Source organism: Camarhynchus parvulus, chromosome 5, assembly GCF_901933205.1.
Source record: "Camarhynchus parvulus chromosome 5, STF_HiC, whole genome shotgun sequence".
Classification (NCBI taxonomy): Eukaryota; Metazoa; Chordata; class Aves; order Passeriformes; family Thraupidae; genus Camarhynchus; species Camarhynchus parvulus.
Window position 1 is genome coordinate 47,440,350 of NC_044575.1, and position 12,581 is coordinate 47,452,930.

The 12,581-nt window shown below is 39.9% G+C and overlaps 1 long non-coding RNA gene across 1 annotated transcript in view; it reads left to right on the forward strand.

Moving 5' to 3' along the window:
- The window catches only part of LOC115904335, a 159,854-nt gene that overhangs the window by 127,362 nt on the left and 19,911 nt on the right, over positions 1–12,581 (forward strand). Inside the window, exon 4 of the long non-coding RNA XR_004060777.1 lies at positions 3,580–3,874. This is a non-coding gene — a long non-coding RNA (uncharacterized LOC115904335). The remainder of the gene's footprint in view (positions 1–3,579; positions 3,875–12,581) is intronic.

Consider the following 12,581-nt stretch of genomic DNA (forward strand, 5'->3'; position numbering starts at 1 on the left):
TAGGAATAGAACATATGCATTAGTCAGCCTTTTCAATGAATAATAAAAAGCATTTTTATGAGATTAAATTCAAGTATTGTGTAAGTGAAAGAGGGATACTGTACTTGATTTCTGTAAGATACTGAATTTTATCTAAGCAGCCTTGGATTCTCTAAAAAAAAAAAAACACTAAAAAGTTACACAAATGTTGACATCTCCAAAGCAGCTCTTCTAAATTTTTTTAATAATCTGATAGCTCCTTCTTACACACTAGTTTCCTTTCATTTTGAAATCACCTGTTGTTGACTTTCTTTCTTTTGTTTTATTGTTTTGCCCTTCAAACTGCCCTTCCCTTAAACTTCTAAAGATATTTTTTCCCCTACTTCAACACTGTTTGGTATTCTGCCTTGTAAAAAATAAAGTACAAAACAAAGCACATTAAAATATTAATACTTTGTTGTCACACTTTTTAAAGATTGTACTGTTGGGGATAAAAACAGGCACCAGCACGAATGTAAAGAAGTAATAGTGGAAAGATAAAACAACAACAACTTATCATGCTGAAAGAAATCTTTCTTTACTGTGTTTGGTGAAATCCATTCATATAGACTTAATAATTCCTTTGCAAGAATCTGTGAAATCTCTCCACCTCTCTTTGTTGCCTTAGTCTAAATGTTCCCATATTTCTCTGGATATTGTACTGGGGGAATAAAGAATTCCCAGTATATATTTATATCAATAAACATATTGGATGAACTGAATATGTTCTGTAATCTGCTTCATACAGCAGTTTTGCTAACAGGATCTCATGGTTTCCTGAGCTCTGAAGCTATGTAAGCATCTGGCTTTGCTAGGAAAATGAGGCTAAACTGTAGATCTTTCTTTATAAAGCATGAAAGCAGTGTGGTGCAGCTAAGCTACTGTCAGAAAAGTAACTCTCTTCTTTAAGATAACCTGTCCCTTTCCACAAAGACCTGGTGTTTGCCACTTAAATAGGGCTTACTAGATACAGGTTGGAGTTTTTCAAGGGGAGAATTCGATAATTGTGCTCTGTGGCTGCAAGCTAAGGCAGTTCTCAGGGCCTTGCCCTTTAACTTATCCTATCACTATAGCTGAATAAAGAGCTGACCCAGCTCAGATCTTTGACAGTAATCGTGCGTGAGCAGTTTGGCCAAGATCTAGTGTTGTGCTTTCTGCCAGGTCACAGGGAGAGAAACCTTGAGGTCTTTTCATTTCTCACATCTTACCTGTGCAACAGAAAGACAGCTTAGTCAGTGCTGAACAAATGCCATGATATGACTAAGGAATTATACACCACAAGGGAGATGTCCTCTTTCAGACACTGTGGTGTTTTGGGGAGTTCTTTCAGACTCTAGAGCCACAGAAGTCAGTGGAAGCCCTGCCACAAATTGCAGGGTCCATTCCCTTGGCATCAACCTTGCAGAAATCCTCTGTGTTGCTCCTACTGGGCCATCAGTAGAGGCACTTTAGGAGAAACCCCTTTGAGCCAGCTCCAGTTACTCAGTTATCCCATCTCTTTTGTGGACCAAAATTAAATGGCCTCTTTGCTGCTTCACTCTTCCATGGAATTCAAATGTATCAGTTAAAGCGATTATAAGGCTTTGTCAGAGGCATCCCTTTTGTATCAAAAACAGTGTCAAAGACACCTAGGCAATTCCTCTGTGTGGTGGTTCTGGTTTAGAGTGCGTCCTTTCAGCCAGACAAGTGTCTGCTCTGTGTGAAGTTCAACATGATAAAGAGGTCAGGAATAGGCAATAGTTGTCTTTTACTACAGGGACAGAGCTTAAGTGACCACGTGTTCAACTAGAAACTCACATAAGAGTGGTGCAAACGACATGAAGCTGTGTCAGAGGAGGTTTAGATTGGATATTAGGAAGAAGTTCCTTATCCAGAGGGTGGTTGGGCACTGGAACAGGATCCCCAGAAGAGTGGTCACAGCACCAGCCTGACAGAGTTCAAGTATTTAGACAAGGTTCTCAGGCACATGATTGGATTCATGAGGATGTCTTGTTCAGGGCCAGGAGTTGGACTTTGATGATCCCTGTGGGTTCCTTCGTATTCAGGATATTCTATGTTTCTATATAACCATGGAACTTTCTTGTCATTTTAACATCTTTGAGATGATTTTTGGTTTTCAGAAGGTGTCTGCACCACCCTGATTCACCTACCTGTCAACACAGCTGGTTGTGTTTCTCGTGGCTACCAGCCCCACTGGCCCAGGCTCCCAAGCAGGGTGGCAGAGGGGCATTGCTGTCAGGGTGAGGTCAGGCTGCTCTCCTGAGTCTGCCAGTGCAGCACAGGCTGGGGGAGCACCCCAGCTCCTCCCTGCTGCCCTGCTGAGGGCTTCTGCCTGGCAAAGCTTCCCTGCAGGGCAGCTAAGGACATCCGGGTAGGGTGACAGATTCCGGGAGGAGAGGAGAGGAGAGGAGAGGAGAGGAGAGGAGAGGAGAGGGAGAGGAGAGGAGAGGAGAGGAGAGGAGAGGAGAGGAGAGGAGAGGAGAGGAGAGGAGAGGAGAGGAGAGGAGAGGAGAGGAGAGGAGAGGAGAGGAGAGGAGAGGAGAGGAGAGGAGAGGAGAGGAGAGGAGAGGAGAGGAGAGGAGAGGAGAGGAGAGGAGAGGAGAGGAGAGGAGAGGAGAGGAGAGGAGAGGAGAGGAGAGGAGAGGAGGAGAGGAGAGGAGAGGAGAGGAGAGGAGAGGAGGGAGAGGAGAGGAGAGGAGAGGAGAGGAGAGGAGAGGAGAGGAGAGGAGAGGAGAGGAGAGGAGAGGAGAGGAGAGGAGAGGAGAGGAGAGGAGAGGAGAGGAGAGGCAGGGGAATCCATCCGCTCTGTCTGCTGCTGCTGCTGCTGCTGCTGGAGCTGGGCTGGAGCTGGAGCCGTCGATGTGGCTCCCCAGAGTTAGTTGCTCAGCAACCAGAATCAATTAATATGCTTTGCAGAAAGTGCAGGGAAAGCCCGAGCTGCTGTCAGCCAGCAGGCAGGAGGCTGACTCAGGATCCCACTCCTGCCTGACACCCATTTGGTCCCACCCCATCTTCTCCAAACACTCAGTTCTTTTCTCCTTTCTCCTTCCCCAGGGTACTTAATGCGTGTGTCCCCAGATTCTTCAGGCAGAGTACCTTGTTGCTCCAGAAACCTCCTGCTTCAAGGCTTTTGCTTTTAGATTCTGATCTGTATTTTTTGGTTATTTGTCAAATTTTCTTCAACGCTTTTCTAGAAATTCTAATATTCATGTTCTTTGGGAAGGGAAAGTGATAGCTGGTGGTTTTGTCAGATGGTTTTAAAGATGCCTCAGGATGAAAAGGGTTGTTTGGTAGCACACAGTTGAGCAGCAGCAATGAAAATGCATCATGTGTAAATTGGGAAAGTTTTTGCCTCTTCCTTTGTTACAGATGATCAGCACTGCATATATAAGACCAAAGAGGTAGGACTGATTGTTGTGAAACACCTAGATAATAGAGTAAATGAGGGGGTGTTTTGGGATTTTTTATATCTTCTCCTTTTCAGTGTAGTAATTTCAGGGCTTTGGTAAGGTATTATTTTCTTTTTTCTTTCTTTCTTTCTTTATTTGATTTTCTTTGGAGTCCCTCTGATGACACCGCGAATCTGGGAATGAAGAACTTCTTAGAGCTGATTGGAAATGGCATTGCGGAGCTGAAACTTAACTGGAGGAAATATATCTCCTGAAGAAGAAAATATAATGCACTGTAAGGATCTGTCTTCTGGTGAAAAATTCAAGCCTAGAGAAAACTTGTCCGCTTTGTTAGGAAGAATGGGTTGGACAATTTTCTTCAATTCCAAAGGATATCTGAATGCCATGCTGAGCTTAATCTCTGCAGCATGCTCTGTGCTTCTCATCTCTTCCTGATGCACTGCATGGTAAGGCCTTTTTCCTTCCTTTTACTAATAACTATCTGATGTGGTGAGAGGTATAAAAAATGGCAATAGTGAAATGAAAATTGAAAAAAATGTAGAAACGTAACAAAAGAATGTTTGCTTGCATGATTGCTTTCAGGAGCAAGTGTCCTGATTACTGCAGCAGCTTTGTAAGATCATTTCTGTCTTTCTCCCTTGCTTTGTGACAGTGTGTACGTGCGTGTGTGTGTGTCTGTGCACACCTGTGCTGTCATTTGCACTTGGACTGGAACATCTGCAGCTGCACTGTACATATTTCTATGCTAGAGGATGTTTAGGAATTCGCTTTGACATTTCTCTCTCTTTTTCCCTCCCTCCTTCCCTCCATTCCCCTCCTCCTGCCTCCTCCTTCTCTTGCTCTGCTTCTCTGGGGTCATGGTTCTACACCTTCCCTGCACCTCAGTCGTGCACTGACCACTAGAAGGCAAAAATGGGAGGTAAAAGAAATCCTATATCAATGCAAGAATGAGTAATATTATTTCAGTAAATGAAAGCTACAGAAAGGTTTTGAATGTCTGCAATACTGGCAGGTACAAAAGATTTATTCTTTTTTGTTTCCAAGGGAAACAACTACCAAGTGCAGACTTGGATGCTGTGTTTTAGAAACAGTGGGAGAGAGATCCTCTTACACAAGTCAGGAAGCCAAAAATGTGAATTATTACCCAGGTCATAAAATAAACAAATCCAGTATGGGATGTTCTGACATCGAGTAACTTTTGCTGTGTATTAGAGGAGTGTTGAGAATTATTAGAAATACCTTCAGTGGGCATTGCAAGGTATTTTTTGTTAATAGCTGTAATGTGGTTTTGTCTTCCTGGATCAAGGGTGCTAGGAGAGTGCAAGGAGATGTAACTACCTGACTTACAAATACTTAGGGTCATTGTCAAGAAATTGCCTAGCAGATCAGGAATTGCACAATTAATAAACTGGGATGGAAGAGCAGATTTCTTTTCCAGGAAGACTGGTTTATTTGGGTCTCTGTTTTAGAAATTAGGGTAGAATTAAAAGATGATATAGTGGTAATGTGAAACATGTATTTTCTTATGCATCCTGGTTGATCACTGAGTTTGGAAAGTTGAGTGGTTCTTGAGTAAACTGTGGTAAGGGCCTGCCTCCAGTCTGAGGGGAAACCCTTAGAAACCTGACTGCTTTTGGTGGAGCTGGAAAAAGATCAGGAGCAGGTCTGTGTGGCAGCTGCCATGGACTGTGCAGCTGGGTATGGAGAGGACAAGTTCCTGGCAGCAGAGTTTCAGGATGGGAAGGATAAATAAAGCAAAAAATACAAAAGCCAGGCCACAGCCGGACACAAGAACAAGAATCAGAGCTTAAATACAATTCAAAAGGTGTAATTTTGTAGTAGTTCCCAATAAATCTCCTCCTTGTATGATGGAGGACTCCGTAAGGCAGTTTTAAAAAAGAGAATGGCAATGCAACTTCTTCAAATCACTGCAGCAGGAGGAAGCACAGATGAAAAAACACATTGTAGTGTGACAATATTTCAACAGGGTTCAGAGGAATCAGCCTTGACTTTAGGAGTAAAGGTTTCAAATCACATATACTTGTGCATTGAAGCAGAATTTTTCTGTATTTTACTATCTAAAATGTGAGACTACTGTAAGAACCAATAAGCAAAACTAAGGAAGAACGCAACCCATAAATGTCATCTGCACTGTCAGAAAGAATCTCTTACTTGCAGAAGTTGTCCCCTCAACTCTCTATGTGAACAAGGACTGCATCCTAAATTCAAGTTGCCCATTGCAAACCTGTCCTCACATCAGCAGTTCTATGTCAATCAGGGGAACAACTTGCATGAATATTATTGTTTAACCCCAGCTGGAAGCTAAACACTGCAGGGCTGCTGTGTCACTCCCCCCTGGTGGGATAGGAGAGAGAACCAGAAAAGTACAAGTGAGAAAAATCATGGGTGAGATAAAGACTGTTTAGTAGGTAAAGCAAAGGCCACACACACTCAAGCAAAGCAAAACAAGGAATTCATTCACCACTTCCCATGGTTGAGTCATCTCTGAGAGAGCCAGGCTCCACTGACTGTAATGGCTACTTGGGAAGACAAATGCCATCATTTTGAACATTTTTCCCCCTTTTCCTATGTCTTTCCCCTGTTCTATATGCTGTTTTACGTGTTTTTATGACACCGTATAGTACAGAATATCCTTTGGGTCAGCTTGGGCCATCTGTACCAGCTGTGTTCCCTCCCAATTCCTTGTGCAGCCCCAGCACAGTCTCTGGTGGGGTAGGATGAGAGGCACCAAAGGCCTTGGCACTGTGGAAGCTCTGCTCAGCAAGAGATAAAACATCTCTGTATTGTGAGTATGCTTCTAACACCAAACATAGCCTCATACTAATTACTAGAAAGAAAACCAACTCTTTTCCAGATAAACCCAGCACATTCTCTATTCCTTATTCCACACCATTTACATCATGCTCAGGTACCACACTTTCCAATAGAGCCTCATTAACCAACCCCCCTTCCCATCTTTATATATAACATGCAGATATCACTCCCTTAGTCCATGAACCACCCTTGTAAAATATCCAGAAATGTCCACAAATTCTCTGTTGAGTTCATTTAGCCCGTGACTTTGGGCTCTATCTCTTACAGTGGTCACTCAGAATGGGAGAGGTCAAAACGAGCACAGTGAGTAAGAACTACTCATGTGGATAAATTCTAAAAGGTTTTGTAAGACCAGGCTCCTTGATTGTCATGGCAACAGATTTATTGGTTTCAGGCATAATTTGGATTTTCCCTCTAAACAAAATCATTTTTCTTTTTACCTATGCAAATCTTTTGCCTTGTAATTAGAGCAAGAAAAATAGGTTAATTACATTCTTAAAGATCATGCAACTGTACAGATACATTGTTAGAGAAAAATTATCAGAGTATGCAAAAATTTACCTTTATTAGTGGCCTCCAGAATGAAGCAAATTGAATTCTTATTGGAAACATTCATTGCCTTATTATTTTTCTGACAGTATTAACATTGCTACTGGGTATTGTCAATTTTTCCAGGAACCCATCCTGGGTTCCTTTGAAACATCACTGATATTACAAAATACTGTCTATTATTAGGTTCAAGGGTACTTACCCAGCTTTTTACTACATTAAATATGTTCATTTTTTAGTTAATACATGATATTTAGCTCTTTAGTTGATCCAGGAACATTTATCTTTACAGTATAAAAACACAATATGAAATCATAATTATAGTAAACTTCCTACAGAATATAGATATATATTGAAATAGGAAGGATAAAATCATCTGGGTTTCATTTCTCTGTGCAATTTTGCATGCTTATAAATGTCTATATTATTAGGATATATATTACATAACAAGCAATATTTAATTAATTGTCATTTGTAAATAACAGTTCCTTTTTGCATAGGATTTCTATTCCACAAGGTTATGCATTATGGTAGAAAGAAAAATATTTAAAAAACAAGCATAGCAGCTTAATAGGTATTCAGTACACTAATGCAGTAATAGGTTCATTTTTTTATTTTATCACTGTAATATACATGGTGATAATAGTGGATTCTTTTCTAAAGAGTGTGTATTTTGAGAGAGAAGGGTTTACACGATGCAGGGTGTTCATTTTCTTTAGCATACATTACTGCCCATGATTTGCTGTGACTTAAGACACTTTAGTGACATTTTAAATAATTTTAAAACTTGCACAAGAGCTGCATTTGGCTTTCTCTGTCAATTCTAAAGCACATAAAATTAGTAAATTCCTTTTTTTTTTTAGATATTTATGGTAAGGTTTCGATGCTGAGAACACCTGCATTTCATTTCAGTCCATTGGACTATTTCTTTAGATAAACAGTATGAATTAAAGCCTGAACTATCTGCATTGTCAGGGAAGTTATACTGAGCAGTGGAAATATTTTTCACACCTGCAGTAACTATTTCCAGTCAAGAAAAATGTGGCACATAAGTATTCCCTCTATTCCTGAATGCCTTGAGCTGTCTTGATTCAAGATCCAGCAGAAACCTGATTTTGGAAAGGCCTGAAAAAAACCCAAAACAAATCCGAAATGAAACTTGAAGTTTTGTCATTTAAGTGTAAATGTCCACAGAAAGAATGTTTCTTGGTTGAGTAATTTCTGTAGATCAGCATCTGTGTTTTACATAAACCAGGATCAAAAATTGATTTTTTTTAAAAAATGAGAAGTTCTAAAAATCAATATGTTTGGAAATGCTGATGTCAAAATGACATAAGATTTCATTTTGACATTTTAAATCAGACTTCCATTTGTTACAAGAAATTGTACTGATATCTGTTTTTCTGTTTTTCTCAGTGAAATTTTGCAACTTTTTTTTTTTTAAGCAGGAAAGTGTTTTGTTGTGATTTTTTTCACTAAATCTTTTATAGCTGTCCCAATATTTATTGTCTCTCACAAGTCATTCCTTTAACTGGAAGCTTTCTGAAGGGTCATCTTTAGCACTGCATATTGCCTAGCCCCATGTTACTGACACTGAGCAGCAGTTCTCACCAGGCTCATGGTAGAACACGATCTCTGAGGGCAATTCCCTCCTTTAATTCTTCTTGTGTCTTCAACAAAAAGCAGGCCTCTATTTTTCTGAGTTTTACACATACCAGAAGTAGTGCTTTTTTACTACAAAAGCCTTCAAGAGGCCTTCAAAAGGCATGCAGGAAAGAGTAGAATTAATCTAGTATTAATATCCTTATTAAATAGATAAGGAAGGGAGCAACAAAGAAAGTGCCCAAAGCTATACTGGCAAGGGAAGAGTTCGGAATTGAACCCAAATGTCCTTATTCTCAGTTCATCACTGTCCCTGCAAGGTTGGTCTTCATTTTGTTCATTTCTTTGCTTAATGGCTTATATTTGGACTTTTAAGTTAATACTAGCTGAAGTATCAAATGTGAAAGGGAATTACTGATGCATACTTCCTTTCCAGTCTGACACAGTTGTCCTAAAAATTCTTTTTTCTCTCCTGAGCCATTCTGTTTGAATGTAACCATTAATTATGTAATTGCTTTGCTACACAGGGGAAGTAGCTCCTACATTAACCAGAAAGTTACTACATATAAATATCCTAAACCTGCCATGCAGGTTCTGGGGGATGTACATATGTACCTGTTCATGCTGTCAGGGTTTAGGGACAGCTGTGGGGCTATGCAATGGTTTTGAAGACTTTTAGCAAATTAATCAAATTTCAGCACAGAAAAAAACCAGCTAAAAAGACTGATGTCTGGAATCCACACAGGTCATTATGAATCCAGCACTTGTGGGAAAAATAGGTGAAAGAGAGAATATGATACCTAACAGTGATTATTATTATTATTAACCCTGGTATGCCTCCTCTGTCCAAGGTAATCAAGTTTTGTATCCTCTTTATGAGAAATAAAAAGATGGTTTGCATGGAAAGTACTTAGTAGCTAAAATTACATCTCAAGTTGGGAGGAAAAAAATCTGACTTGTCATCTTAATACAAACTCAGAAAAATTTTCTACATGTCAAGAAGGAAAAATAGCTTTTTGCAAGTATGCCAGAGTTTTGGAATGAGTTCTGCAGAAGAATATCCCAGAAATCTGCTTCACATCAGTCTATTTGTGCAGCTCCAGGTGTTAAATGCCTCTGGATGCTGACAATACAGGACTTGCCCAATTACCCAGTGACATATTAATGTAGAAGAATGTGAAAGTCTGATTAAAAACACTACTTTACTGGAAATCTCATCTCACTTTGGTTTTATTCCTGAAAAATGTTAAGAAGAGAACTTAAAATGGACCTTACTGCACCAAGTATAATCTTTTATTTTTTCTGACATAAACTTTTTACAGGCTTATAATGGAAAAATGTTAGCAAGGAATGCTTTTGTCAATACATACTCCACTGTAGTAAGGAATTACATAACTTGCTTCAAAGTAATGTTCTCCAGTGCAGAGAGCTCAGCAGCCAGGAGGATCACCTGCACTCTGATTTCATCCACAGTGATGGTGCAGAGGGTCATCTCCAGCCTACCTCAGCCTTCCATACTAAACTAGACCTAATGTTACCTGTAGATATCATAAAAGAAGTTCTGAAAGTCTTTTCTAGCTAAGATGACAATTTTTGCCATTGAACTTTGGATATTAGAATACATAGAGGTATTTCAGTTCAAGCACATGCTGGTGCTTAAGAACTTAATATATCACATGGACTGTACTTACTTTTCAAGCCAGAGGGAGTAAGGTATTCAAATACCTTTGAAGATCTGACCATGGGGTTTATAATATTTATTTTCCACGACATTAGGAGTCGGGAAAGTAAATCTAATTATTGTAGTTGGGTAATTACTGAAACTTGACAGGTAAAGTGGTTTTTATTTGGCTGACAAATATTGGAGAAAAACTGAAGTCCATCAACATAAATAATGAAAAATAAATAATGAATTTCATTCATTGTAAGAGCCTCAGAGGATATTAATGCAATCCATATTCTTAACTTCTGAATTCTGAAAATTTGTGATTTATAAATTTATGCATGTCTTTAGATACTGAAAAGCAACACTTTCTCCTCCATGTGAAACAGTGATATATTTGATGAGAAAAATTAGGACTTTATTTTGACACATCCCAAAACTTATCAATACTATCTGCAATGTGAGATTTTACTGAACTATGTTAAGAATACCAGAAAATTTCTTTTAAGAAAGACAAGCCTAATATTTGAAAACAAAACCATGTACCTTTTGAATGGGAAATCTGATGACAAGACTGTCTAAGAGTTGTGTGTTGGAATTCCTTTTCTTACCTTGCATCTAAACAAAACAGTGGGTAAAAGGTTTTTTGTTCAGGTGTTCACAGTAAATGTAACTATTCACTGAATACAGAAGCACTACAAAATATTTAGCAGAGGAAGGTAGGATTTCAGAAAGGCTTTTAAATAATTCTTGAAAGTGGCTCTTAATGGATGACCACAATGGGCCTTAGGATAGTATTGTTTCTGTGCTGCTGAACACAGTACTTGTCCTCTATATGTTTTAATGAAAGCTAGAAAACAAACTTTTCTATAAGGAAGGTTTTCAGTAATGTCATGCCCATTTGGTTTGGGGTCCTGTGACCTCATTCCATAGCAAATGGAAGGTTGCACCAAAGTGCTCTGAAGCCTGGCACAGCTGAATGAGCTCTAAAAACACTGCTGTGGAAAAGTATGACAATCTACACTGTACCTGCTCCTCTAGAGCCATTCTGAGGTGTTATTGGCTCAGCATAAAGGTAATGGCATCTTTGACATTACTTAATATAATGTTCAGCCTGTTTTAGTGTGCCATTTCACTGGGACCACCCTGACTAACATGATGTCCCTCATTGCATGGTTTAATACACAAGCACTTTAGAGGAGATTGAGGAAGGGCTGGTCTATTACTTCTGTTCCTAGTTGTTATGCCACAAATTCTGCCTCTCTTCATGTGCTTCCAAAAGGAATTTTAAGGGATCAGTGTTGTCTTTCAGTTTATTTGTTGGCCCCACCCTGAAAACCATGCAATGGATGTTTAATGCTGAAAGGTCCTGAGTATCTGCTCCATTCCTCACTGAATTTTAGTAAACTAGTAAAAGACCACAAATCACATATACAATGTTTCAAAAGGTGAAATAGGTCAAAAGCATCACTAAAAAAACCAAAATAATCATAAGCAGACCATGTGTAATGGTACAGAGAGAATCCTACAATGGTTTTGCTGAATTTATCTCCAAATACATTTGTGACCTCTCATCTGGCTCTCAGCAGATTATGAGTACATGAAAAAGGTATCCAAATGGGCATCACAGGGGTTTAATGTCAGAAACACTCATGTTCCTTACCTGACAAACTCTTCCAACCTACAGCACCTCACATGGAGGTGCAGCATCTCCCTGCAGAAGTCAAGCTGCGTGTGAAGAGAGAAACAACCTTTCTGAATCCCTCCAGGTTAAGCATGTGAATAGCACAGTGTGAATATGATGCAAACAGACAGGATCAATAAGCAATTTCCTTCATAAAACAGAGACCTTCAGTTAAAATCAGTTAAAAATTTTTGCCAAGTTACAGCACATGAATTACTGTATATCTAGAGAACCTGGCATCCTCTCCTCCTTGCCCACGTGTCCCAAGCAGATGCTTGTACAGATTCATCTTCCCTTGTTCTTTTTTGTGTTTATCCCAGTCCATGTGGGCATACATGGTTAAACCCCATGCCAGTGCACCTGGATACATCCATGCATTGCATGTGGGTATAAACCAGGATTCTCATCCCTTCAGTGCATACATGCACATGTCCCTCCTGTGAGGGGTCACACCTGTGGGATCACACCCTGTCCTGCCTCACCAGGGACCCAATCTCCCAGTTCCCTGTGGCTTACAGACAGCCCCCCAGCCCTCAGTAATACTGCTAAGACCACATTCCTCAGCTGCATAAATGATGTGCGCACAAATCACGTCTCTCATGTAATTAAACAGCCAGCCAGCACGGCCTGATGGGCCATGGCCATGTGCCACTTTGTCTCTAGGTCTATGTGCTCTGTCAGTATGATCTTGTGGGCCATATCCATCACAGACCCTCCCTGCTCCTCAATGCAAGGCCCAAGCTCTGTGCTCAGAATTCAGTTTTCACTCATATGATGACTGCTACTCTGTTATTGAACAATCCCATTGAGATGAGCTGAG